Source organism: Emydura macquarii, unplaced genomic scaffold, assembly GCF_026122565.2.
Source record: "Emydura macquarii macquarii isolate MOO-44397 ecotype Brisbane River unplaced genomic scaffold, CSIRO-AGI_Emac_v2 contig_2824, whole genome shotgun sequence".
NCBI classification, from domain to species: Eukaryota; Metazoa; Chordata; order Testudines; family Chelidae; genus Emydura; species Emydura macquarii.
The window spans coordinates 17,689-33,270 of NW_027132961.1; the positions used below are offsets into that span (position 1 = coordinate 17,689).

At 42.4% G+C, this 15,582-nt stretch overlaps 2 pseudogenes; one reads left to right on the forward strand and one right to left on the reverse strand.

Annotated features, from left to right (window-relative positions):
- The first annotated feature begins 488 nt into the window (after positions 1-488).
- LOC137166250 (olfactory receptor 10S1-like) lies at positions 489-1,433 on the forward strand (annotated as a pseudogene).
- An 8,342-nt stretch (positions 1,434-9,775) lies between these two features.
- On the reverse strand, positions 9,776-10,734 carry LOC137166251 (olfactory receptor 6F1-like; annotated as a pseudogene).
- Positions 10,735-15,582: the final 4,848 nt, after the last annotated feature.

Genomic DNA, 15,582 nt, shown 5'->3' on the forward strand with positions numbered 1-15,582 from the left:
ACACCAGCAGGACATTTTTCACAGCTGATGTGAGAGGAGACAAAATGAGAGGTAGGACAGTTCAGTGCTTAAGGCATCAATCCTGGATTTGAGAAACCTGAATGCACATCTCCTGCCCAGGCACAGGCCTGCTGTTTGTCCCTGAGCTTTTCTGTGCCCGAGATCACGGGCTGTGACAGTGAGGATGCCAAGTGCCTCCCTCAGAGGGGCGCTGTGAGGATCAGTACATTTAAAGTACGAGGTGCTCAGATGCACCAGTAATGGGGTGTCGATAGATACCAGAGGGGATGACTAATCGATTGGCTGGGATGAGGAGATAATGGGATGCTAGAGTAGAAGGGCCGATGCTGGGTTACAGAGGCATGTTACTGCCTTGAACTCTGTGTGTGTGTGGCGGGGGGGTGTCACACCACGAATGATTGTGGCCCTTCTGCTCTGATTCACACTGCGCTGGCTATTGCTGTTCCACACCGGGCGGGGGGAAGCAGATGGAGCCAGGAAACCAAACACTGGTGATGGTGTTCATCCTGGGGGGACTCCCATTCACCACGGAGCTTCCCTCGCTCTTCTTCCTCCTCTTCCTCCTCATCTACCTGCTCACCCTGCTGGGCAACATCCTCCTCCTGCTGACCGTGCTCTCCGACCTCCGGCTCCACACCCTGCCCATATACTTCTTCCTGGGCCATCTCTCCTTCCTCGACACCTGCCTCTCCTCCGTCACTGTGCCCGAGATCCTGGCTGGCTGGGTGGGGCCCGGCCCCAATGCCATTTCCTTCGGCGGGTGCGCGGTGCAGCTCTACACTTTCCATATCCTTGCCAGCACCGAGTGCTTCCTCTACACGGCGATGGCTTATGACCGCTTCCTGGCCATCTGCCGCCCTCTGTGCTACAGCGTGGTGATGAGCAGAAGGGCCTGCGTGGGACTGACAGCTGGCACGTGACTCACCGGCTCACTATATGCCGCGATCCACGCCACCCTAACCTTCCGCCTGCTGTCCTGCGACCCCAACCGGGTGGAGTACTTCTTCTATGACATCCCTGCCGTGCTGAAGCTGGCCTGCGCCGACACATCCACCAACCGAGCCCTCATTCTGATCAACACTGGGGAAGTGGCGGCCATCTGCTTCTTGCTGATCTGTGTCTCCTACGCCTATATAGTCTGCACCATCCTAAAGATCTGCACAGCCCAGGGGAGGCAGCGGGTGTTCTCCACCTGCAGCGCCCACCTCACTGTGGTGCTGCTGTACTATGCACCCCCAATCTTTATATACCTGCATCCCTCTTCGAGCCACACATCCAACGGGGTCGTAGCCACATTCTATACTGCCATCACCCCTCTGCTGAGCCCCTTTATATACACGCTGAGGAACAAAGAGATGAAAAAAGCCCTGCGGAAACTGACCTGTGGGCAAACACTTTCTCTGCATGCCTAAGCTAGATCCAAATACATGGCCTTGCAAAGAAACTGAAGTCATTACACACAAAAGACAATTCCACAGACACAGCTGATACCATAACACACAAGAAGCCAGCACCTTCCTGAATCCAATCTTTCTCTCAGACACACACACTGTAGCCTGATTTTCAGTGTATTAGTTATTTAATAGGGTTATAGGTTTGCCAATCACTTGGATTAGAAGGTTCTTGTCCCTGAATCAGGCTCCAGAAGAATTTATATAGGGACCCTGGGGTGTACAACAGGAAGTTTCTTAGTGGTAACCAAATTTGTATAATTTTATAAGTTTTATTAAGATAACATAAAATGATAGACAAATAACTGATATAGAGAAATGAACAAGCAAATGGATAATGGATAATACAATCTCAAATTTAAAGACTCATATAATATATATATTTCTATGATATGCTTTGGATTAATACTCACGCCCTTCCCTGGTTGAGAGAGATGTTTGATTCCTCACCTCTTGAGCGGAGGGGTGGAGTAAGCACTGCTAGAGAGCTAAGAGCTATAAACTAAGACTACAAATAAGACTATAAAATGAAGAAAGAAAATCGTAACACAAACTAAAGAAACTTCAAGCAAGAGTAGATGACGATCGCACCAAATAGCACGATCTTTCCCTTCTTATACCCCAAGAATATGGGTCCTACTTCTAAGTCCATATTTGGATTTTCCACCCCACATTATTGGGGTACACATACTCTATAGGCCGGCAGGTTCATGAATATTAAGGATATCCATGACATTATCACTTATTCCGTGACTTCACCTATGTGGGTTTTCTGGTGTACTAGTTTGGGCCTGACATCATTACTTTCAACACTTGTCTAGGCCAAAGGTCACAAGTACGTCTGCTAACTGCTAACTCATTTAGGACAAACATGACCATATATGTCTTGTTTTTGTTATACGGTTAACACTTTTAACACTAATTCCCGAATATATGTATAATAATAATTACGTAGCTGTCATACAGGATGTGGCCTGTAGGTACCTTGCATTATAGTAAAAATATATAAAAATTTATAACTCTATTATAATCACACAATCATACTTAAATCTATAAGAAAAGATATATCTCTATATAGTGCAAGCAAGCAGGCTAGTTCTATGGGCTACAAATCCCCCCTTTGATGGGGTGGTTGCATAATAAACCCCATCACATAAGTATGGATCTGTATGGTTAGTTGTTTAAGGGAATAATTTCCTCATCTCTTCCTACAGCTTGTGGTGGAGGAAGAGTATCATAGTGATGGTCTTCTGTATTCTGGTACCTGACCATCATGGAGACATATTCTTCCCGATTAGAATTTTGTTCCTGATTGTGTCTGAGTTTTGGCTTGTACTTATTAATCTTACATTGCATGCATCCTAATAAGACAAAAATAATTACTATTGCAATTCCCTGTGCCATAATGCATTCCTGTAATCCGACTTCTACTGTGGGGACTTCTACTAAGGGGACTTCTTTGGTTCCATCCATTAATTGAGTAAGAGCTTGTTTGGCCTTGTCCATGTCGTTGGTAATCTGTATGAGGTGGGTCTCTTTAAGAGACACTAATGATTTCAATGATAACCCTAATGGGGGAATATAGACAAGGAAGGTTGGTGTACTTTGGTTAGTTAAATCTTGGTAATCTGGATCAGACATAATGGTAGTAATGTTTTCAAAGGTGGGAATAGGAGAGATTGCTTGATTTCCAATTAACACTGGCTGCTTTGGAGTAAAACAAAAATTTGGGTCTGTGACCTGACACTTCAAAGAACCATAGTGGTACCTCTTTTGGTTGGTTACCACGCAAAATTGGCCATTTCCAGCATAGGACACCCTCTCCATTGGAGTTTTCCACGTCGTAAACCTCACCAGGCATAATGAGGACAATTCGTTCTGTAATTCTCCCTGTAATCCACACATGACAGTATCTGTCTCAAACACATCACACCTACAAATGTACTGAAGCCCTTTTTCAGAGCAACAGGCCATCTGTGGAACTTTCCAGGTCTGAGTTGGAGTGTGGAAGATTACCACGGGAGGCACATTAACACATTCTCTGTAGATGTCATCTTCCAGGTGACCTATGGACTGGACGGCTGCCAATTGCTTGTACACATCCTTGTCTGGATCAAACACCGGTAAAGAAATAGTGAATGAGACATACAAGGATTGTGCCATTGTACAATGTTTTGAAAAGGAACAACTGTCCTAGTTGGGGTGCGGTGTCACAGATCCCATACGTCTTACTGTTCCCAATGACAATTGCTGGCAAAGATCCAAACAGGCGGATTGCTCTCCTTCGAGCCCCTGAAAACATTTAGGACAATACCAACTTAGTAATTGTTTATCTTTGATTATGTCTGGAACTTTCCTCAATTTTAGAGCTTGTAATGTATCTGCGATAGTATCTATAACATATGTTCCATATGCAGAGCAGATAATTTCCTTTCCTAAATGTTGGTCCTTTTGTAGATCATTGTTTACTGCAATTAATTGGTTAATTTTAAGCTGGGTTTCATTAAACAACTGGGCTATGTCATGCACATTATAAATAGTGAATCGCTCCTCCTGAGCTAGTCCTTTTACTCCCTGTATCATTGGGTTGGTTACGTGATTAGCTTCTCCCTGTAACACATAATTTATGTGTTTACAAATTTTCCAAAAATCCATTGGATTCCAGATTGACATTCCTGAGCCAAATAAACCTGTTAAAGATCCCATAATTCCAAGAGGATTTAAACTGCGTTTCCGTCTAAGGGTATGGAATTTGTCACCCATTCCCAACAGAGTAATGTCTTGCATTTGCTGTTGGTAAGCTGCAATTTTGTCCAAAAGGAGCACTGAGAAAAAGGAAGCCACTTTTATATGCTTGCAATAATTAAATTCCCCCAGTGACCAATTGGATAGATTCAACACTACTGGTATATGCATAAATTGAACTTGATTTTACCAGTACCATTGATATGGGTATTGTGCTAAGACCACTAGCGGGTCCTGGGTCTCCCACTGGACAAGTTATATCATCCTGCATCGAATCATAATCGATAACTGGATCTTGACCTTTTAATTCAAAAATTACATTCAATATGTACCTTTTGTTTCCTGATTTAGTTTGGAAGGTTGCTATAATACTTACTTCGTACTGTCCCTCATCCTATTTTTGATTTGGTATAGGGTTAATTTACCCCCTGTTATTGAGTTTTCACATTTGGCTCTATCTTTCCAAGTCCCATAAGACACTCCATGTATAAGGGAAATTTAATTTGTTGGTGAGGAGATGTAAGCTTTACATCCTCCCCCTTTTGAGTCATAATGCAAAGGCCAATTTTTTTTTTCCAGCCACTGGATGGTAGTACCACTACTACGGCTAATTTATATTGGAAGGTGACATCTTCCCCTCTAATTCCTTTAACCTGTCTTTTAGGGTTGTGGATTAGTTCTGGGTTAGAGCCTAAATCTATGATTTCCAGGAGATCAGTTCCCTTTGAGGATTGGACTATTAATTTAATATATTTCCACCAAACACAGTTATCAGGAAGCTTGAGAGCACGAGTGGTGGTACAAACTCCTGCTCTATAACTATCAAACATACATAAGAGAATATTATATGTAGTCAATGCCGTTTCATTAGTCCAGGCAGACCATTTAGTTCCCTTTCATGTAGTTTCTATTCATTTTCCCTGTTTCTTAGTATATTTCCAATTCAAAATTACCTCCTACCCTTCAAATTTTAAATCAGGTGAGGGTGAGGGTTTTACTCCCATTTCGCTTTTCCAACTCTAGACAATGTTTACCACATTGCTACTTAAAACATTTATCAAATGACGGAATGAGTCCATCAAAACATTTCCCACAGGTTTGGGAAGCATTTCTAAGGTAACCATACGTCCTGGACTGATTGCAATAGTCTCTTTCATTCCTTTCTTTGGAGCATTTGGTTTCAAATGTTTAATTGATCGATCAGGTACATGTTGCCATGCTTTCTGGTCTTGGGTGATATTTTGTATCCCAAATTCTTGATTCTGGCTCAGTCTTACCCTTAAAATCATAGAATCATAGAATATACTTAGTGAATATAACATGAACAGGTACCCTTAACTCTGCCCTCTTGTGCATACCTCTGCAAAACACTCAACAGGGGGTAAGCAGCTGGTGTATTCAGATCACTGCTTATTATGGTCACCTCACAGTTGTTATACCTCCGGTCTCTCATATCCATCTGTTTTCTCTCCCCTTATACGTACATTATAAGCTCTTTAATGAAAGACACCATCTTTTTGTCATGGGTGCGTACAGCACCTAGCACAGCGGGATTGACACTTGGTGAGTCTTCAATACAAATAAACATCAGAAATTAACACACATTATGCTGCAATCGTTAATGAGATGATTGTTAGGGCGCGCAAGACTTTGTAACGCAAAATCAGTATAGTTTGACAAGAGCAAGGCCCTAAAAGCAATGCTAAGCCAGAAAAGCAAGAGTTAAGACCTCTCAGGAGCAGAACCCAGACGCTGCCCTCTGCCTGACCTTAGGCCAGAGGAGGAAGTGCCTTGGGGTCTGGAGCATTCTGAGACGACCACAGATATTTGCTAATGCTTGATAAGCTAAAAAGTTCCTATTTTAGTAATAATAAAGGAGAAGAAAGACTATGGCTGAGTTCTCTTTGAAATAAAGAACTAACATCACCTTATTCCAGAAGGTCCCTAGCTAACTACCAATAGACTAATAGCAACTAAGTGTTAAGGCCAAGCCCTACTGGGATTGAGATATACGTCATGTATTACTGGGTAATGCTTGCTGCAAGGTGAGGGGGGGAAAGGGTATATCAACCCCCGAGAGCCTCTCCAAGCGGAGACTCTCCGTGGATCCGTGGAGGCGCTAGCGGATGCCTCGGGCAGGCGGTTCCCGTACGCCACCTGCTTATCAGAACGAAGTATGGGTCTCCATCATTCTTGCAAGTGGTAAGCGTCCCTCCACACGTTTAGATAAGGCTAGCTCTCTTACATCGATGGGCCCCCAGAAGTATATTGCTGTAGGTATCCTCTTGGCAGGTCTCTTCCTTGCTTAAGGTTCACTTCTCTGTTCACTAACTGCAGCTGCTGCTGCGGTTGCTCAGCTTATGATAATAATAAGTCCTGTGCCTATAAGTTGCTACTTTATATCCTTGTGGTTAATTGTACTTTCATTGTACTTTCCACCCTAAGACTTGTGCCGGAGCTGCAGTTCCTGTATGGTAAAGGACTCCCGCTTCTGCCTTTCTTATTCTATTTCATGTAATAAATAAGCCTTTTGATATCCTTTTGCCAGTGTGCTCCATTCCGCCACCAAGATAAAAATACCGAACACCACAGTCAGTTTTAACAATTAACAAGGCTTCTGAATCTTCCAATTATAACAACAACAACAAAACAATCCAACAGTTCTGTAGTACTTTAAAGACTAGCAAATTTAATTTCTGCAGGCATAAGCTTTCGTGGGCTTTAACCCACTTCGTCAGATATAAGGAATAGAAAACACATAGGCATATATAAACATATCCAAGGGAAGTAACAACAATGGGGGAGGTGGATGAAATCAGGTCCATTCAGTAGAGTACTTGAGGCCTAATCACAACCATTGAGTAGGAGGTGAGAATGTTTGATCAGAGGCAATTACTTCTTGTACTGAGATAACCATTCCAAGTCCCTATTCAGACCCAGTTTGATTGTGTCAAGTTTGCAGATGAGTTCAAACTCAGCAGTTTCTCTTTGAAGTGTACAGACTAACACGGCTACCCCTCTGGTATGTTCCAATTATAAGAAGACATTGGCAGCTGTGGCAAGGTGGGCCTGTTTTGCCCCATGGGTCTGCGCTCCTTTCGGCTATACTGGTGGTGTGGCTGGGTGGGAGCGGGCGGCCCGGTTCCGCCCTCTATCCCGGGCCCCGACCCAGGGACCCTGCGAGGAGTAGCCTCAAACAGCTTAGTCCAAGGGGCTACTACCTTCCCTGGGTCGCTTGTCTGTAGCCCCCCCCCGGCTTGTGGCTCTCCTTCAGGCTCTCCTCCGGTCTCCACACCTTGCAGCAGCTCTGCTCCGCTCCGCTCTGCTCCACTCCACTCCTCTCCTCTACTGACTCCACATCTCGTAGCAGCTCTACTCAACTCCCTCTCAGCTGCCCCCATCTGCCTGACTGGGAGGCTTTTAACTGCTGGGGCAAGTTCCTTGATTGGCCCCAGCTGGCCTGATTGGCCTAATTGCCCTGGAGTGGCCGCAGCTGGATCACCCAGGGAACAAAGTTTTGCTAAGCCTGGGGCTGATATATATGCCTTCCAGCACCCTCCTATAGCCGTCAGGGCTGGCCCCGTCACACAGCATACAAAGCTATTTTGTATTGTATGCTAGAAGAAGCTTTGATCTCCTTTACCAAGGGGCTATTTTTCACATTTATTTCAAATGGCTCAAGTGCCAAAGCAGGGGGGGGGGGGAGAATAAGAGGCAACCCGTTCCTGTCCACTTAACTAATTAAAAGGTGGAGATTGATGACCATTACCCAAATCATATGCTGCATGTTGAGTATTCAGGACTAATGTGCTCTTAGAAAACTGATTTCCAAAACCGAATTTTACAAATATCTGTCTGAACTATTCCCACTCCAGTCTGTTGACAGCTTTCTCAGCACATTTTTTTTGTTGACCAGTCTCCCGACTTTTCAGTCATCTGCATACTTTACAAGTGATGATTTTCTGTTTTCTACCAAGTCACTAATAAAAACGTTAAATAAAGTAAGGGTAAGAAGTGATTGCTGTGAGGACCTCACAAGAAACACACAATTCCCCATTTACAGTTACACTTTTATACCTCTCAGTTAGCCAATTTTCAGTCCATTTGTGAGCAATGTTAAGGTTACATTATTCTACTTTATTTTAATCAAAGTGTCTTGCAGTACGAAGTCAAACATTTAGAAAAATCTATTACATTGACAATATTACCTTTGTTAACCAAACACAGAATGTCATCATACACACACACACAAAATTGAAATTAGTTTGACAGGATCTATTTGCCATAAAACCATGCTAATTAGCATTAATTACATGACCCTCCTTTAAGTCGTTATTAATTAAGTCCCATATCAACCGCTTCATCGTCTTGCCTGAGATCAGTCATGTTGATTGGTCTATAGTTACCCAGTATGTCCCGCTTACCCTTTTTAAATTTGACACAACAGGAGCTTTCTTCCAGTCTTCTAGAGACCACCCAGGGCCCTGAGACTTACTGAAAATCAATATTATGAGTCCTCAGCCAGCTCTTTTAAAACCCTTTGATGCAAGTTATCAGGATCTGCCATTTAGCATTCTCCTGAAATAGAAAGAGTGTTATCATCACCATATGATAAGACTATATAATCTGTTTTTCCCCAAACACAGAACAGAAATATTTATTGAACATTTCTACATTTTCGGCATTATTTATGATAATTATATCATTTCTATCTAGAAAGAGACAATACTGTTGTCAGGATCTTTTCTGTTTCTAATATATTTAAACAAACACACAACAAAGAATCTATTATTGTCCTTAACTCTGCTGGCCATAGATTTTTCATTGTGTCCCTTTTCTTCCCTTATCAATTTTCTAAAATCCCTAACTTTTGATTTATATTCATTTCTATCAACTTCCCCTTTCTTTCACTTGTCATTTTTTATAGCTGCCTTCACTTCCCTTGTAAACCAGGTCAGTTTTCTTAATTAGTATGGCCTTCTTTCTTGAAGTTCCATGACATCATGCAAGATCCCACTACTGGAAAACAAAGTTTATATAGTAAACACAAGTAGGGGAGCCCAAGTATGGAAGAGGTAATTTCAAAAGAGCTAAGGAAGTTAGAAACCTAAATTCTATTGAAATTCAATAAATTTTCAGCAATTAATTCCCACAGGCAGCTTTGAAAATGGCAAAAACGGAAAATCGTGAATTTAGATCCAACATCCAAAGGGGGTTGGGAACAATGGGCTCATACACAGAAATCCTGCTAAGTGACAGTCAAAGCTAAGACCTTGGAATCTTCAGCATAAAACAAATTGCCTCCTCCCATTGAGATAACCTGTGAGTGAATAGCAGTTTGTGATAGTAAATGAGGAAAGCTGTAAAACAAAGACACAATGGCACATGATAAGGATATGTTACATTAGGGTTTAGGGTAGGATGTAGGTGTCCAAATATCATTGCAAGAGAAAAGGCTATCCTTGAAAATCACTGCCAATCCTTTTGTCTCATACTCAACTATATCAATGACCTTCAGACATTTATTTAAAACTTTGGTCCTTTTGATTACAATTCTACTAAATACAGGGTGTTTGAAAACCATTTAATATCCTACTCAATGCCTTTCCCAAGGCTTCTTTCACCTCTTTGTTTCTTAAAGTGTAAATGAAAGGGTTTAATAGTGGAGTTACAATGGTGTTAAAGATGTTGATTGTTTTGTTCAAATCCAATGAGTTCTGAGCAGAAGGCTTGACATAGATAAAAACGATGGAGCCATACCAGATAGTCACGATGGTGAGATGGGCAGAGCAAGTGGAAAAGGCCTTTTGCCGGCCTTGAGCAGATGGGATTCTCAAGATGGTGGAGATGATGTAAATATAGGAGACCAGCGTTATCACTCATGAGACCACAACAACAAGAATTGAGACAATGAACGTTGCCAGCTCAACGAGGTGCATGTCAGTGCAGGAAAGAGCTGTCCATGAATCAATGTCACAAAGGAAATGATTGATGATGTTAGGGCCACAGAAATACAACCTGGATATTAGAGCTGCCAGCACAGAGATAGCCAGGAGCCCACATAGCCACGCGAGAAAGGTCAGCTGAGCAGAGAAAGTGCCGTTCAAGAGGGAGCTGTAGCGCAATGGGTGGCATATGGCCAGGTAGCGGTCATAGTCCATGACAGCCAGGAGAAAACATTCTGTGGAACCCAAGGAGAGGAGAACAAACAATTGCAGGAGGCAGAAGGTGAAAGAGATGGTTTGGCTCGTTCCCAGCATGACACCAATCGCTGTACACATGCTGTGGTGTACCAGATCTCCAGGAAGGGGAGATTGCAGAGGAAAAAGTACATGGGAGTGTGCAGATGCGGGTGGATCCTCACTAGGGCTATGATGGACACGTTGCCTACAGTCATCAGGATGTACATCACAGTAAACACCACAGTAAGGGACATCCGGAAATACCAAGTGCCAGGAAAGCCCAGGAGAATGAATTCCTGCACGCTGGTTTGGTTTTTTATTTCTGTCCCAGCCATGACATCCATCTATCAAGACACAAGAGGTCATAAGGCATTTAAGGATGCTGAACGCACATTTGGATGTGGGAAGTGCAGACCCCATACTAAAGCTACGAGAAAAGAAGGGAAAATGGGTGCTACTCAACACTGTCCTGCCTTATGCATCTTTCCACCTCCACAGTAGAGATGGGATCTCCACTCATCATTCTTCTAAGGCCCATGAGGATGCACTGGGGTAGCTGACCCTATGGTATCTTTCCTGTCTTGGTGATCTAGCCCATCAACACCACTTCACCCACCCCTGAGAAAGCCTCAGCATTTGTCGCACTCTCTTCATGCCTCACCTTGACAATAATTTTGCTTTCTACTCAGGATTTTTTTGCACAAATCCCATTGAAAGTTGACCAGATTTCTAGTCCTGTCTCCCTTACACTCTTCTGACCTTCTTGGGACATAGGCTACTTCGGTCAAAAAAACAAAATTTTAAACAAACTGTTTCCAATTGAAAAGTTCCATTTTGTTAAAACTGAAATATTTCATGGAAACATATCGGGAAAATTTCATCAGGTTGGTTTCTCCACTCCAGCATGGAATTTCTAATCAAAATGAAAATCTGAAAAAACAATAAATTCTCTAGCCTGGTGGTTAGGGCACTCTTTTGGGATGTACGTGACCCGCTGTCTGTAATGGCTCACTAATCTGAGTGCCAATCTCAGGGCAGATTGTTACCAACCAGGGCAGAAACCTCAAATTGGTTGTGTTTTTTATACGTCGATGTCACCAACCAAGCATCAAGTGTGAACTCCTCAAACTCTATATAACTGCCTGAACATGGAATCACAGACGGTTCTCTTGAGCACTCCGGTCTATCTTGCAGCCTAACAACCCTGCATTTGTGATAGATGGTCCCTTCCACCAAAAATCACAAAAATAGTCAGGTAACTCTCAGTCCCAAAGACCAGTAATTTACTACAGGTCATATGTACCTTAGATCTGTCACAACACTTTTAACCAGTACTATAATAAACTAACTATAGATGTATTAACTAGGAAAAAGCAATAAGTGCATTATTCACAAGGTTAAAGCAGATAAAAATACATTTACAAATGAGTTAAAGTCCTAAGTCTCAAAAGGTGCTGCAATACGCCAGCTCTATATGTCCTATTAGTTCTTTAGGGCTAATCCAAGCTGATCAGCCTCGGATCCCTCGCTTATGTTTAGAAATATTGCCCTCTCCAAATTCCAAGCAGACTAGTGTTCCAAGAACTGTCCAATGCCAAATAATTAACAACCTATTATGGATACTGGACACTTAGTGATCAATGTGAATACCAATGAGACCCGGGATGGCTGATTTGCAGATCAATAATGTTTAATGTGCAAGGTTTTCTGTAGATACACTAGTTGAATACAAAACCTAAAATTAACTACAATATCTCATACTCACTAAGCCTGGAGAGCTAAGCAGTCACTCAGAAGACTGTACACAGGAACGGCTTTCTTCAGGGCCCCGCCAAAGAGTCAATGGATCCTCTGGTCCAACCGGCAGCACCTCCCGCGGGGTCAGGTGTTGATGGAACACCCCCCTCTGTCTAAATGGTGACTACTTATACCCTTCTATAAACAACTTTCACCTATTTACTTCTCTACTCATTATCATATATGCTAATTACTACATTGGGTTTCCACCCTTAACTACATTCCATTCTCACCATGATAATTGGGGTTATCAAAACAACATCTGGTGATAGGAGGGGCGGTGTAAAAATATGCCCCTTGGCAATCAAACAGTGTACCCCAGACGTTGAAGGATAATTTGTTGTTCCCATCACCGTTATCTATGTGCAGCTGAAAGCATACATGTTGTGTATTTCGTCTTGTTATGTGCCATGGTATGCAGAAACGGAGACATTTGCAAGGTTATTCAGTAGTCCGATTCATCTCTGCCAACTGGAAGATGTCATGCTACAGGGGTCAGAATAGCCAAACAAGCAACTGAAGCTATGCAAGGCCTATACGACAGAGGTCAAGCAACTAAAATTGTACTGGGCCTCCAACACCTATTACCCACCCACTGTTGAATGTACTTTTTCCACGTTCTACAAAGGCCGTTGGTCTCTGAACTGAGAAAGACGTCAGTTTATGGCATGAAGAATAAATGGATAATCACCATTGTAGCTCGTTTTTTTCAAAGGGGTCTAAGGGCGTCAGGTACCAGCTGTCAGTAACATTCAATGGAAGTTGGGTGGATAACTCCCATATGCGTCTATTCTCTGCAGTTTAATTTCAATTAATTCTCATACAGATAATAATACTTAGCACTTGTGTAGTTCTTTACACCTGCAATGTGTAGAGAATGGCTATTCAGCCACACGGCACACCTGTGCACTAGAGGCCGGATTTAAGGCACATTAGGCAAGTATCACTACTCCTATTGTACAAGAGGGGCAACTGAGTCAAGGATTTGAAATGATCTGTCCAAATCAGAGAGACAACTTGGCATAGAACAAAAGAGTTCAGATGGCCTCTTCTGTGCCCTCTACCCAGATCTCACATAGATAAATCCCAAAACCTCCACCTGCTAGAGGCTGGGATGGGACAACAGGGGATGGATCATTTGAAATTGTATTTTTCTGTCCATTCCCTCTGAAGCTCTTGGACCCGGCCACTGTCAAAAGACGGGATACTGGGCTAGAGGAACCATTGCTCTGACCTTCTTGGCAAAGATGTTGCTGGCGTATTAGGCATTAGCTATTTATGTCAATGTATTTTAGCTAGAACAGATAGATCCCAATCTAGTACAAGAGAAGATGTGTTGATAAAACAATGAAAAAGGATGTTGTGGCCAAGATATTAGCAACAAGAGGAAGGAAATAACCAAGGAGAAAAGCACTGGGCAGCCGGAACAACATTACAACGATGTGCCAGGCCTGAGAACTAAACAACATGAGGTCCTACTATCAAAGTCTGCTAAACCGCTATCTGTGCAGAGCTGGACAGCACTCTTAAAGAACACACACCCACAAGCCTGCTGCTGCTGCTGACATACCTATTCTTCTCTAGTTGCCTCAGCTAAATTATTGAACCAGGAATTCAAGAGGTTAATTTATTAGAGATCCTTGGATCATTTCCATTTAAACAGTTTCTGATGATGAAATGGAGACTTTAGCACAATAACGACTTTCATGAAACAATGTTTTTTTTTCATAAACAGGAAAATTCAGTTCCTAGTTACTGAATCATAGCAATATAGGGCCAGGGAGGACCACAATAAGTCAGCAAGTCCATCCCCTGTGATATGGCAGGGACACATACACCTAGACCAGCCCTGACAGCTGTCTGTCCAAGACGTTTTGAAAACCCAGTTATGGGGATGCCACCATCTCCTTCGGAAATCTATCCCAGCATTTAACTGCCCTTAGAATTAGAACGCTTTTCCTAATATCTAACCTAGATCTCCCTTGCAACAAATTAAGCACCTTACTTCTCAGACCTTCAGGGGACATTCAGAACAATTGATCACTCTCCTCTTTATGGCAGCCCTTAACGTATTTGAAGAACGTTAGGATGTCCCCCCTCAGTTTTCTTATCTCAAGACTAAACATGCCCAGGTTTTTTTAACCTTTCTTCATAGGTCAAGTTTTCTAAACCTTTTATCATTTTTGTTGCTGTCCTCTGGACTCTCTCCTATTTGTCCACATCTACCCTAAAGCCCGGCACCCAGAACTGGACACAGTACTCCAGCTGGAGTCTCACCATTGACAAGCACAGTGGGACAATGACCTGCTGTATCTAACATACCGCACTCCTGTTTATATACCCCAGACTAATATTAGCCTTTTACTCCCTGCATCTCATTCTTGACTCAGATTCAATTTGAGATCCACTGTAAATCCCAGCTCCCTTTCAGCAGTATTACCACCAAGGCAGTTATCCCCAATTTTGTAGTTGTGCAGTTGGTTATTGCTTCCTACGTTAGGGGTTTGCACTTGTCTTTCTTGAATTTCATCTTGCTGAGTCTGGACCAATGCTCTCGTTTGTCACAGTCATTTTGAATGTTAATCCTTGTCCTCCAAAGGGCTTGCTAACCTTCCCAGCTGGGTGTCATCTGCAAATTTTATAGGAATGCTCTGTACTCCATTATCCAAGTCATTAATGAAAATATTGAATGCTACTGGACCCGGGACTGACCCCTGCAGGAGCCCACTATATATGTCCTCCTGTTTGACAAAGCACCATTGATAACTAATCTTAGGGTATAGTCTTTCAACCAGTTGTTTACCCAACTTATTATAATTTCATCTACACCACATTTATGTAGTTTGCTTATGAGAATGTCATGATGAACTGTGTCAAAAGCCTTACTTACATCAAGATACATGACATCTTCTCCTTCCTCCCCCCACCCACAAGGCTACTAATGCTGTCAAAGAAATGTTTTGATTTAAAAATGCACATTTTTAGTTAATCAGAAAATGTTGTTTTTGGATGACAATCCCCAACACATTTACATTTTTGAGGAAAATTAAAATATTTTTATTTTTGTCCACACATTTGATGATTAAAAAATCCAGTTGGCTCTATTAATTGTACAAAGCAAATCAATACTATTTCCTTTTGTTCCTCCTAGACGTTACAGTATATTAAACAAAAGGGGTAAGCCTTACCCATTCTACCGGTACAGGTTGGGGACTTCTCAGAAAGGCAAACCTTTGCAATGGCAGGAGGGATTTTCAAATAAGGCAAAGTTATTTCACTCTACAGTTACTTTCAGTTCCAGCCCCAGCTGTATCTGGCCAGTAGATCTAACTTACCAGCTCTGCCAATGGTGAGTCTCAATATAAAGTCCCTTCATTTGCAATCTT